This window comes from Portunus trituberculatus, chromosome 11 (genome assembly GCF_017591435.1).
Source record: "Portunus trituberculatus isolate SZX2019 chromosome 11, ASM1759143v1, whole genome shotgun sequence".
NCBI classification, from domain to species: domain Eukaryota; kingdom Metazoa; phylum Arthropoda; class Malacostraca; order Decapoda; family Portunidae; genus Portunus; species Portunus trituberculatus.
Window position 1 is genome coordinate 4,293,599 of NC_059265.1, and position 14,995 is coordinate 4,308,593.

The window sequence follows — 14,995 nt, forward strand, 5'->3', positions numbered from 1 at the left end:
GGTACCTTAAAACGAACTGGGTACTGAATAGGACAAAACTACTAAAAAACAAAAAAAAAAATTTATATCCCTATTTCAAGGAGGAAGTCCCCCAAGAAGGAAAATTAAATTTTAGGTTAAAATTATAAAATGTTTGAACCATAAAGGATGTTTTATAATCCTACCTTCTGTGCTAAAATTTTGTGTTTATTGTTTTATTTTTACAATTTTTGTAATATTTTTTAATTTTGTTTTAAAAAATTTTGTTTAATATTTATTTTGTTTTTTGTTGTATTAAAAAAATATTTGTTTAAAAAATTTAAAAAGATATAAAATTTGTTTTAAAAAAAATTCTTGACCAAATTAAACAAACCATGTTGTTTTTAAAACAGTTTTTGGGGAAATTAAATTAAAAATTTATTTTAAGGTTTGGGAAGGCCAAAGGGGCCCCCTAAATTCAATAAAAAATCAAAATAAAAATTGTTTGTTTTAAAACGCTTGTTTTTTTGTTTTTAATTAGGATTTAAAATTTTTTGAAAATTTTGTTTTGTTACTTGTTCTTTTCTTTGGGTGGTTTTTGTAAGGAAGGGCCTAAAAAAATTTGCGGCGTAAAATTTTGTGGTCAAGGAAATGTTGGCGCCACTTTCTAAGGTTTGGATTTAAACATTTGTTGAATTTTAGTAACAAACATTTGTTGTAAATTTTGAATGTTTACAAAATTTTTTAAAAAATGCAAAATTTTGAAAAGGAAAAAAGTTTAAATTTTTTGCCAAACCACCCGCACAATTTGTTTGGAAAGTTTTGACCAAATTTAAATTAAGAAAAATTTTGAAACTGGTTCCAACGGGAAAAGGGCCCCACCCTTGTATTATCAAAAATTTGGCCAAACCCTTGGTTTGGTTGAAAGTGACTTACCCTTAATTTGATTTTGGACCCCTGGGTGGTTTATTTTAAAATGAACCTGGGGGTGGCCCCTTTAGTTTTGTGGGTTGGGGGTGGGGATGGGCCCCCGAATTACTATTTAAGGATCCACCCCAGACAGCTGTCCACCTGTCCACCCCTCACTTCATCTCGTCCACTAGAAGATGGACTCTCCACCCAGGTTGAACACCACTGGTCCATAACAGAACAACATACATTTTACTTCACTTGCTACCACTACTACTACTACTACTACTACTACTACTACTACTACTATTATTATTATTATTATTATTATTATTATTATTATTATTATTATTATCGTTGTTATTATTATCCTCACTACTACTACTACTACTACTACTACTACTACTACTACTACTACTACTACTACTACTACTACTATTATTATCTACTACTACTACTACTACTACTACTACTACTGCTATTATTATTATTATTATTATTATTATTATTATTATTATTATTATTACTATTATTATCACTACTACTACCACTACTACTACTACTACTACTACTACTATTATTATTATTATTATTATTATCATCATCATCATCATCTTTATTACATCACTACTACACTACACCACTACTACTACCACCTGCTACTACCACCACCACTACTGCTGCCACTGATACTGCTGCTGCTGCTGCTGCTGCTACTGCTGCTGCTGCCACTGCTGCCACTGCTGCTGCTACTGCTACTACTGCTACCACCACTGCTACCACTACTACTACTACTGCTTACTACTTTCTACTCTTCACTTCTACTACTACTACTACTACTACTACTACTACTACTACTACCTACCACACCACCACCATCACCACCACCACACATGTCACAGACCAGAGAGAGAGAGAGAGAGAGAGAGTGTGTGTGTGTGTGTGTGTGTGTGTGTGTGTGTGTGTGTGTGTGTGTGTGTGAATCAAACTAAAAGTGACAATATTCAGTATTTTATTCTTTACACCTGAAGACAATTCAATAATAATAAAAATAACAACAACAATAATAATAATAATAATAATGAAAGTAATAACAATAATAATTCTTAACTTTATCTTTTTATTCCATGCCATTTATCTATAGTAATAATGATAATACTGGGAGAGGCTGGGATGCACTGGGAGAAGCTGTGATGCCACTGGGAGAGGCTGATAGGCATTGGGAGAGGCTAAGATACACTGAGAGAGGCTGGGAGACACTGGGAGAGGCTGGGAGGCACTGGGAGAGGCTGGGAGACTCTGGGAGAGGTTGGGGGGCACTGGGAGAGGTTGGGAGAGGCTGGGAGGCACTGGGAGAGGCTGGCAGGCACTGGGAGAGCTAGGAGGCACTGGGAGGCTGGGAGGCACTGGGATAGACCAGGCTGGACTGAAATAAGACAGGACAGAACACATCAAAATCTTATATCACCTATTTCTCAGCTGCCCACGCCCCCACACGCCGCCCACTCCACGCACAGCACAGCAAAAGGTGCCACTTACCCCACAGCAGTAAGGGTCATTGTTGTTGTTTATAGGGCCGCGAAGATCTTTAAATCCTTATGAGCCTGCAGTAAGCCACATTGATATAACACCACCTGTCAAAAATCTCAATAAGGAGTTCAACATACATAAAGAGGAGTTAGAATATATATTAAAACTCCTTGATACTATAATAGCGATGCTCTTATAGTAGCGCCAATCTTCTGTCGTCTATAAATTTTGGCCAACCTGACTCTGTGTCCTTGAGCTGGCCATCTGCTGCACCAGTCTTCTGTGACCTGGCTGTAGGGGCGCAGGACGGCTGTTGAATGTTAGGCCCACATGCTGAAACACTGCCGCACCACACCTTAACTAACCTAACCTTATCTAACCTAACGAAACCTAACCTAACCTTTTTGCACCACACCTTAACCTAAGCTAACCTTCACTATTTTCCAAGGGGTGTAGTGTAAGTGACATGGGTTTTGAAGTGTGTTTCTGTGATTCTAGTGACATGTTAACAAGTTTTCTGCATTATCAACACCTTATTTGACCTTTTATTTTTTGTCTTCATTCCTTCTTTCTTCTTTTCCTCTTCTTATCTTCCTCTTCCTCCTCCTCCTCCTCCTCCTCCTCCTCCTCCTCCTCTTGTTGCCTTGGTTTGTGTTTTTCCATATCTTAACACAATCTGAAATAATGAAACAGGATTATTATCACATACATAGAAAATAAAACAATAATAATAATGTAAAATGAATCAAATGGCACCACAAATCACCCCTTCCTTCCTCACCTCACCTCACCTCTCCTCACCTCACTGCACCTAATCCCCTCACTACATGACCACTGAGACCGCTCCACTCATCAACCACTCTGCTTGAAAAACCAGTTTCTTCCCATTTCTTTCCTCAACCTGAATTTTTCAAGTTTAAACCCATTATTTCTGGTTGTGTCCCCACTACTGATCCTAAGAACTACATTATGTCCCCTTTGTTCAAACCCTTATACCACTTCAATACTTGTATCAGAGTGAAGCCTGTGTTAGTGGGTGTTGGAGGGCGTCTGTGAGTGAGTGGGCCAGTGGGTGGCCAGGCTGTGATGGGCGTGGCAGGGTGTGGGCGTGATGGGCGTGTCTTGGCTTGTAAAGCTGTAAAGGAAGATTCCTAACACTCCAGGAAATATTGAAGGACTTTATTTTATCTGTAAATTCATTGAAAATGTCAAAATAAATCAAATCAAAATGAGTGATCTAATACAGTATAGGTACCTATATAATACCTATACTGTATTCTCACTTATATAGAATTGTATTTCTTCAAGGGATAATAAAATGTTTCAATGTTCACCTAATTATATAATGTAATTAAGATTTGCTGCATTATAACATTTATTACAATGATGACATCACTCCATCAATACACTGTAGTGTTGTAAACGTGTATTTTAACCAAAATTAATAATCAATAATGAATATAATTTTGAAATTAGTTTTGTTGTCAAGCTTTGAAGAAAACAGCGGAGAGTGTTCCAACATAGTGTACTGTACAATGATTAAGTGACTTGTTTTGCAAGGATAGCGTTACTTGTTGAAATATGTAACCATTTCTTTTCAGCGGCCTTCATTTGTCATGTTACCCTTGTTCCCTTGTTGTTTGTTTTGCACAGGTCGCTTCATTTGTTTTCATATATGTATTGTGAAACCTAAAGGAAGGGTGAGGCGCCCCGCCCTGCCCCACCCCACCCTGCCAGGCTACCAGTCTGGCTGTGGGCAGTGTCAGGTAGTGTTACGCATCCCCCCCTTCCAGTCATTGGGGTTGGGTTGGGTTGGGTTAGGTGAGGTCAGGCTGAATTAGGTTAGGTTAGATTAATGTTAGGATCAAATTAGGTTAGGCTAGGTAAGGTTTCCATGTTAACCACAAAGATAACATTGAGTACATGGCAACACTGTCCCTGCCTTTCAATCATTCTCATACGTTCCTCCAGGCACTCTCTAAGAAATCTTTCACACCCTCAATCACCCGACCACTTACCTGTTTCTCAACACACAGCCCCACCAGGTACTCCATCCATTCCCTAGCATTCCTCTCTCTCATCTCACTACATGCTTCTACTCCTATCTCTTCTGTCACTACACCTAACATCCTGTCTCTTGCACACTCCAGTATCAAGTATTCTACTGTCTCATCCACACCCCTCTCGCATACCTCACACACCTTGCTTCCTCCATTCTTCCACCTATACACCCTGCTGTTCACCTCCAGGGACTTGGTCCTGGCTCTGAACAGCAGTTCCCCCCCCCCCCCCGCGGCTCCCATCATAAAAACTTTCACACGTAGGCCGGTCCTTTCTCCGATACCATTCTAGCGTTGTCTTCTCACTCATCCCCCTCCTCCACTCTGCTTTTCCTTTCTCTTCCACACGCCTATTGATTTCTCTCTTATTTGCGTCTACACTTCCATGTCCTATGGCTCCTCTTAACAACCATTCCATTTCACCCACCCAAATTTCTATATTAAACGACTCCTGTGCCCACTGTCCATACACGTTCCATTCGGACACCTTTTTTGCCCATTTACTCCCATCCATCCTCTGCAGTGTAACCCAATACCTCAACACTGCCTTAGCTAACCTTTCCCTAAATGTACTCCACCCCATATCTCCTCTGATCGCCTCCACTGCCACATACCTGTTGGCACCTAACGCTATCCTGCCTGTCATGTTCTGCAGCACCTCTAGCCTATTCAGGTCTTTCCTAGTCCACACTGTTGTTTCTAAACCATACATGATGCTGGGGATAGCTACTCCCTTCCATAGTCCTCTAACTACCTCATACTTATTTGCCCTGCACCGTGCTACACTACCTAGCCTCCCCACCCATTGGTTAGTCCGTGCTATTCTTTCCTGCTTGGTCCTTTCACACCCTCTTTCATCCAGCCAGATACTTGTACTGCTTTGTTCTTCCTATTTCCTCCCCCACCCACCATCCATGTCCTGTCCCTGTCTAACGCATCCCCATTTACTACTAATACTTTACTCTTCTCCCTGCTGAATCTAACGTCAAAATCCCTTCCATACTGTCCTGTTCGCCTCACTCTCGCTGCCATCTCCTCCACATGTAGGCCAAATAGTAAAGGGGAAAGAACACAGCCTTGTCTCACACCTCTCTCATTACTTACCCATCCAGTCACCAGATCCCCCCATACTAAACACCGCTCTTGTATTCTCATACATACTCCTAATGATTCTCACTATCTTCTCACTCACCCCAACTTTTTCTAATACCTTGCACAGCATTCTCCTATCTACTCTATCATAGGCCTTCTCTATGTCTAGAAAAGCTAAATACTTCTTCCTACCGTCCTTTCTCGCTCTCCCTATCACTTCATTTACTACATACATGTTATCCTCACCTGTTCTATCCTTCCTAAACCCATTCTGTTCCTCACCCATTACCCTATTTCTTTCTATCACTTCACTCAGTCTTTCATTCAACACACCACAGAATATCTTACACACTGAATCACACACTGCTATTGGTCTATAGTTCCTAATTTCCTTCCTACTTTTACTACCTCCTTTATGTACAAGTGTCACTCTACTTTCATTCCAGGTTGCAGGCACTCTTTCATCCCTCCAAATCCTTCCAAACAACTCATGCAGCCCCTCAATCACTCCTCGACCACCCTCTCTGTAAAATTCATTCAGAATCCCATCGATACCCGGAGCCTTACCTCTCTTTAATTTCTTTACATACCTCTCAATCTCATCCATACTGATCTCTTCATTCATTCCTTCCTCTATTTTCCTACCTAGGGTGATGTTTCCTAAGTTCCTAGCTGGCTCATTCACTCCTCCGATAGCTTTCCAGTACTCTTCTATCTCTCTAATCATTTCCTCCCTTTCCTTAATTCTCCTTCCATTCACTACTAACTCTTCTACATGGTCTACTTTATTACCTTCCTCTCCTCTTAAAAATTTATACCATTCCCTACCTCCTTCACCCTTTCTCCTAAGTTCCTCAATAATTTTCCTCTCCTCATTCCCTCTGGCCCTCCTGATTAATGCTTTCACCTCTTGCTGCTTACTCCTATACTCTTCCCACATTCTATCATACTCTATTCTCTCTACCTCACTGTTCTGTCTGTACCTTCTAAGGCTCCTACATCTCCTATTCAGTTGCCTTCTTTCCTTCCTCGCCTTGTCTTTCTCTTTGTTCCACCACCTCTTCCCTTTCCTTTCCCTCCCTTTACCTCTTGGTTCTATCCTACCAATACTCTCCTCTGCGGCTATGGTTAGCAAACATATTCCTATACTACAGTAACTTCTCACTCCCTCTGGCATGTCATTTATATAATAATTGATCAGGACCAAGCACCGAACCTTGGGGAACTCCACTGGTTACCTTCCTCCACTCTGACTTCACTCCCTTCACTCCCACCATCCTCATTTCTCTACCTGTCAAATCATTTCTCATCCACTCCGTCAGATTTGCCCTCATTCCTCCGATACTACTTCACTTCCACATCAATCTGTTATGTGGTACTTTATCAAATGCTTTTTTTGAAGTGTAGGTCTACACAATCAACCCATCCATCCCTCTCTTGTCAAATATCCACCACTCTTGAGTAGAAACATAGCAAATTTGATACACACCATTTCCCTTTTGTAAAGCCAAACTGTTTCTCACTTAGTATTTGTTTGTTTTCCAGGAAGTCACACCACTTGCTTTTGATCACTTGTTCACATATGTTACACATAATGGTGGTCAAAGAAACAGCTCTATAATTCAATGGTTCCATGCGACATCCACTTTTGTAAATTGGTACTACATACATTTGCCCTTTTCCATTGATTGTACTGGTGGGTGCACCTGTCCCGTGTTGATAAATGTTCTTGTTAAATCTAAAATTGGATCTAGCAACTGCTCTTGACATTCATTCTTTTAACATTCTTCTGGTCCCATTGCCTTGTTAACATCTAATTGACTCAACAAAACTTTTGCAGTGTGACTCTTTGTTGCATCCATCTTGTCACACACAGGTAACACCGTCGATTGAATTGTGTTTCTTGTGTGAATACTTGGCACAAATCCTCATTCAATTTTTCAACAATGACACTTGTATCTTCATATATATAATCTCCAACCTTTCATTTATCAACTCTTTCTTTTTTCTCTAACTTACCATTAATGAATTTATCAAACATTTTGGGATCACTTTCACAATTCTCTGTTGAAATTGTTGTTGTTGTTGTTGTTGTTGTTGTTGTTGTTGTTGTTCTCACTTGAACATATTTCTTTCTTGCATTCCTATATGCTTCTCTCTCCACTTCCTCTTGTTTGTATTTTTCCCATGCCTTTTCCTTCTCCCTTTTTGCCTTGTCACAGGTTTTGTTAAACCATTGATCTCCCTTTAAGATTTTCTTAGTATATATATTTTGGCACAAACTTCTCTGCGGCCTCCATCAATTTTTCATATTTGAAGTGCATGTTTGTTTCCTGGTACATTTGGGACCAATCCACATTTCCAAAGTCATTTCTCAACTCCTTGTATCTTCCCTTAGCATAATAATTTAGGCATTCCTCCTTGTATCCAACTTCATTATCTTTGGTGAATCCCACCTTGACCTCAAATTTCAATCCTTCATGATCACTCTTCCCCAAAGGACACTCATGCTCAATCTCATTTTGTAGATGGACTCCCCTTTGTGAGTATCAAGTCCAGTCTCGACGGGGCATCACCCCTCCTTCCCCCTTGTTGGATGCCTCACCCACTGTGTCATCAAATTTCCCACCGCATAATTTAATAGCTGCTCTGCTCACCCCATTCTCCACCATTCCCCACTTCAAATTCTTCCCAATTGACGTCTTTACAGTTGAAATCTCCAAGTAGAACCATTTTTGCTTTCTTTGCAGCTTCATTTGTCATTGTTTCCAATGTGCTTTCCACCATACTGTTAGACTGATCATTTGACCATCCACTTGTTGTTTTGGGTGGTACATACACACTTACAATATTGATATCTTGCCTTCCATCACTCACCACCACACCCACCACTTCATTTTACACTACTTTTACACTACTAACTCTTTTCCTCTTAACACAATTATTCCACCTCCAATTTTAGTCACTCTATCTTTTCTGTGTGTGTGTGTGTGTGTGTGTGAGAGAGAGAGAGAGAGAGAGAGAGAGAGAGAGAGAGAGAGAGTGGTGGAGAGGCTAAGAGAAAGAGTGAGAGTGGAGTTTATTTAGTGGTTTAAAGAAAGGAAATGTGAGAAAAAATTGAGGTTTTGAGAGAGAGAGAGAGAGAGAGAGAGAGAGAGAGAGAGAGAGAGAGAGAGAGAGAGAGAGAGAGAGAGAGAGAGAGAGAGAGAGACGGGGTGTCTGTGGTGGGCTGAAAGAGAGGTGGTGGTGGGCTAAGAGAGAGAGAGAGAGAGGGGAGGGTGTCCGTGGTGGGCTGAAAGAGAGAGAGGTGGTGGGCTAAGAGAGAGAGATAAGACCATTTTATTGACATCAGGAAGGGTGTATGGAGGGCAGAAGATTAATGGCCACAGTCTTCACTATTTAAACCCCCACATGAGTTTGTGAAGCTGTAGAAAATCACCAAATAGTCACCAGAATGAATAGATAAATGGACAGATAGAAAGATAAATAGATAGATAGATAAATAAATCAACTCGTAGATCGATAAGATGTGTATATTCCTTTACTTATGATCACTTCATAACATAACATAACATAAATAATAGGATAACAAAGGGCCACCAGGGCCCATCTAGGTCATCCTGTATCAGTCGCACAGCGACCTCGTCATCAGTACTTAAAGATACACTTACAAGTACACAATACATTATATACTAATTCTAAATATTTGGCCCATTAACAGGGCTAAGTCCTGCAGCGAAATCCTCTACAATTTGTGGTCCCCATACATGGGGATCATGTCTTATTTAACTATAGTAAATTTCTTATAAAACTATCATGCAGTGCTATACATAATTATAAATCTAATAAATTTAAGTGCTTATCTAATCTGTTTTTAAACATTGTCAAACTAGTGCTATTTACAACCGTCTCTGGCAATGCATTCCAGAAGTCTACCACTCTATGACTAAAGAAATATTTTCTTATATCTAACCTGCAGCCTTGCTTTCTAATCTTCCTGCCATGATTTCTAGTCCTATTTCCCTCCTCTAAGGTAAAGAAAGATCTCACATCTATGTAGTTTGTATCTGAGAACATTTGAAATAACTCTATCATATCCCCTCTTATACATCTCCTCTCAAATGAAAACATGTTTAATTCCTTTAATCTATCTCTATACTCCAGGCGCTTTAATGCTGGTATCATCCTAGTTGCTCTTCTCTGAACTGCTTCTAACATGTTGATATCCTGCCTATAGTGGGGTGACCAGGCCTGTATGCAATACTCTAAATGGGGCCTAACATAGGAATTATATAAGCTATGCACCACTTCCTTACTTTTATAACTAACATTTCTATTTATAAAACCCAGGATCCTATTTCTTGCTTCTAAACATTGGTTTGAAAATTTCATAGTCCTGTCTATCACTACTCCTAAATTCTTTCCTTCCTCTACTGCCTCTAGCCTAAATGCATAACCTGACACTTATTAGAATTAAACTCCATCTGCCACCTGTCTGCCCATGCTATCAGCCTGTCCAGGTCTCGTTGTATTCTGTAATTGTCCTTTTCACCCTGTACTGCACATGCTATCTTAGTATCATCTGCAAACTTTGATACTTTGCTACTAATTCCTATATCTAAATCGTTAATGTACACCAAGAAAAGAAGAGGTCCTAGCACCTACCCCCTATCCCATGTAGTCTCAATTTGTACACTAGCCTCCTATGCGGTACCTTATCAAACGCCTTGCTAAAATCTAGATATATAACATCTATGCTATTTCCATCATCTAACTCCTTGGTAATATATTCTAAGATATCGAGCAAATTTGTAAGACAGGACCTTCCTGATCTAAAGCCATGTTGGGTATCTCTAATTAATCTATTCTCATTTAAATGCTCCCAAATACTACCCTTAATGATTTTCTCTAGTATCTTACATACTATACTAGTTAAACTGATCGGTCTATAATTATTCGCATCATCCTTCCTACCTTTTTAAATATTGGAGTAACATTAGCTAACTTCCAGTCCTGAGGTATCTCAGCAAACCTAAGTGATCTTTCAAAGATTAACTTAAGTGCTTCAGAAATACTGTCTACACCCTCCCTAAGTACTCTGGCATGTAGCTCATCAGGACCACTGGCTTTCCTATCGTCTAGTTCAAGAATAAATTTCCTAATAATTCCCGGTTTTATATCAATATTTTCTAAAGCTCTTAAACTACTCGTCGCACTGTTTGTAACAGGATTTCCTATTCTTTCCTAGTAAATACTGAAGAAAATTGTTCATTCAATAATTCTACTATGTCTTCATTTTGATCCACTACTACACCATCTTTTCTGAGTGGTCCAATCCTATCCTTATTTCTTTTATCACTGACCTTGTAATAACTATATAATTTTTGGGATCTTTACTCCCAGCTCTAGCTAGTTTTATCTCTGCCTGCCTTTTACTTTTTTTATAACCTTACTCAAATCATCCCTGACCTGTCTGTACCTAATCAAATCTACATCTTCCCACTTTTCTGCAACTCTCTGTATGCCCTCTTCTTCTCTCTGATCTGGCTACCTATCTCATGAGTCCACCATAATGGCTTCCTGTTTCTCTGCCTTATATCTTTGTAAGGGATACACTGCATCACTATACCCTTTACTACAACCTTAAAAATATCCCACATCTCCTGTGCAGTTTTATTTCCAAAACTATCTTCCCAGTTTACCTCTCCTAATAACTGACGTAACCTACCATAATTGCCTTTCTGATAGTTTGGGACTCTAGTCTTATTCACTATATTATCCCTACTGGAATTAATGATAAATCTAATTATATGATGGTCACTGTTTGCTAAAGTCTCTCCTACCTCAACTTCCTTTAAACAATGCTCAATATTTGTTAGTACTATGTCTAAAACCTTCCTCCCCCTAGTAGGTTTATCTACCATCTGCACTAAATAGTTATCCTGAAAACTTTCCATAAACTTATTTTCACTAGCATCTCCTACCATCCTCTCCCAGTTTACTGACTTAAGATTAAAATCCCTAAGATAATTGTCTGACTAGTACACCCCTATTTATCTCATCTACCATAAGGTTGTCTACATCTGCTGACTGGTTAGGTGGCCTATAAAAGCTCCTACTCTAATAACCTTACTTTTGTTTACTCTAACATCCAGCCATAAGGATTCTACTCTGTTATCTACCTTAATACCATTAACCTGACTGGAAATGAAGGATTTTTACATAAATAACTACTCCTCCGCCTATCCTACCAATTCTCTGGTGTAAATACATAATGTATCCATCTACCATATTCTTTCCTATTTTCCTAAACTTTTCCTCATTTACCCATGCCTCTGTGACACATACAACATCTAGGCCCTCCTCAACTATATAACTAGATAACTCGTCCTTCTTGTTCCTAAGACTCCTGGCATTTACATAAAAACATTTAAGTCCTGCTACCTTCCTAGATGCTGTCTCCTTATTTGGAATCCTAATCTTATTCTCTCCTATTTGCACCTGGAAATCTTTCCTAATCTTTTCACTATCTCTGTTTATCCTATCTAATTTATGTCTAGCATCTTTCTTCTGGAATGCATTTGCTACCTCACCCCTACACTCCATCCCAACTCCCCTCCAGACATCCACTCAGCACATCCACACCCTTCCTACTCAGATGCACACCATCCCTAGCATACAAATCCCTTCGCCCATAGAACCTATCCCATACATCCACAAAGCTGACACCCACATCCTTACACATCCCTTTACCCGACCATTCACACCAATGGCTCTAGACAACCATTCCTGCTAACATACACACGAGGCAAGATTCCTGACACTACACACCTCCTACCACTCTCCCTTATCTTGCCTAACATTTCCCGAAATCTTGCCACTAACTCCTCCGACCCACCTGCTCTGACATCGTTCCCACCTACGTGCAAAACTACTACACCCTCCCTCTCCATCCCCCCAACCCTCTTCTGCACCTCCTCACTCACTGCCTTCACACCTGCACCAGGCATACACACGTTCGTCCTCCTATCCCTGTCTTTCCCACAGAAAGTGCTATCTAAATACCTAACCTGAGAGTCACCCACCACACACACCTGAGGTGTGCTAGGCACAACCATCCTCCTCCTCTCCTCTACCCCCTTCTTTCTCCTTTCACTCACCACAACCACCTCATTCACTCCACTCTCACTCTCCCCTCCCTCCAACAAACCGAACCTATTTTCACACTCAACAGGTTTAGTCCTATCCTCCTAACTATCTCCGCTTTCCTTCCCCTCGCAACCTGCCATCTCTGCCTATCCTGACTACTATCTTTCCCAGTCTGGCTCGCCTGCTCCCTCTTCCCCACTCTGCTCTTCCCGACAGAGGGCCAAGCCACCCTGTCGCCCTCAGAAGGTCCAACCTTCGGCCTAACACTGATCTCCTGCCTAATTTTTTCCACTGCCTCCCCAAGCCTCTTAACCTCCTCCTTCAATTCAAAGATGAGAACTTCGTTCGCACTTTTCCCCTCACTTAGCTTTCTGATTTCCTCTCGCAATTCTCGGTGCTCAAGAGAAAGAACTAAATTCTCGCTCTTGAGCCTACACACCATACACTCAGAAAAGTCAACGACCTTCCTGTCGTGCCCACACATCTCACACACAACAAACTCTCCCAATCCCACCTCAACACTCTCTTTCACGCACTCAATCACACTCTGATATACCTCAGTAGCTACCGCCATACTAATTTACAATATGTTAACTCACAAACAAATAAAAATACTAGGTGACGGCGGGGTGGGGGAACCGCGGTGGTGGGAGGGCCTAAGTGAGGTCAACTAATCCTCTTTCAAGGTCAACTTGACGGTTACAAGCCTAGTCTCCTCGCTCTACCAAAAATACTTTTATAACATAAATAATAGGATAACAAAGGGCCACCAGGGCCCATCTAGGTTATCCTGTATCAGTCGCACAGCGACCTCGTCATCAGTACTTAAAGATACACTTACAAGTACACAATACATTATATACTAATTCTAAATATTTGGCCCATTAACAGGGCTAAGTCCTGCAGTGAAATCCTCTACAATTTGTGGTCCCCATACATGGGGATCATGTCTTATTTAACTATAGTAAATTTCTTATAAAAACTATCATGCAGTGCTATACATAATTATAAATCTAATGAATTTAAGTGCTTATCTAATCTGTTTTAAACATTGTCAAACTAGTGCTATTTACAACCGTCTCTGGCAATGCATTCCAGAAGTCTACCACTCTATGACTAAAGAAATATTTACTTATATCTAACCTGCAGCCTTGCTTTCTAATCTTCCTGCCATGATTTCTAGTCCTATTTCCTCCTCTAAGGTAAAGAAAGATCTCACATCTATGTAGTTTGTATCTGAAAACATTTGAAATAACTCTATCATATCCCCTCTTATACATCTCCTCTCAAATGAAAACATGTTTAATTCCTTTAATCTATCTCTATACTCCAGGCGCTTTCATGCTGGTATCATCCTAGTTGCTCTTCTCTGAACTGCTTCTAACATGTTGATATCCTGCCTATAGTGGGGTGACCAGGCCTGTATGCAATACTCTAAATGGGGCCTAACATAGGAATTATATAAGCTACGCACCACTTCCTTACTTTTATAACTAACATTTCTATTTATAAAACCCAGGATCCTATTTGCCCTATTTCTTGCTTCTAAACATTGCTTTGAAAATTTCATAGTCCTGTCTATCACTACTCCTAAATCCTTTCCTTCCTCTACTGCCTCTAGCCAACATCCCTCCATCTCATAGTTAAAGTTTGTGTTGTCTTTACCTAAATGCATAACCTGACACTTATCAGAATTAAACTCCATCTGCCACCTGTCTGCCCATGCTATCAGCCTGTCCAGGTCTCGTTGTATTCTGTAATTGTCCTTTTCACCCTGTACTGCACATGCTATCTTAGTATCATCTGCAAACTTTGATACTTTGCTACTAATTCCTAAATCTAAATCGTTAATGTACACCAAGAAAAGAACACACACTGATTCTAACCACTATTTCACTCTAATCTAACACTTGCAGTACACACTTTCACTTCACTAACACTCAAAAGCACCACACACAGACACCAAGCACAAACACCACTCGCTAACTATAAAAACCACAGCCAGAAACGGAGCGCACACACAACACGTCCACTCGCCACCACAGCTACTCCCTCTCGGACGATTTGAAGTTGTTTTGGTGTGTGGCGCGTGTGTTGGGTGTGTGTAGAGGCTGTTTTTGTTTGCATTGGGTGTTTCTAGTGAGTTTTGGCTGTTTATAGAAAAAATAAAAGAAACACGTAAAAATAAAGAAAATAAGGTAAAAGTAATAATGTAAATGAATACCCGTTGAAAAGGCGGAATTGTTCATGCACCACCATAACAAACCGAGGCGGCCCTCCCACCGAGGACAAGCCGA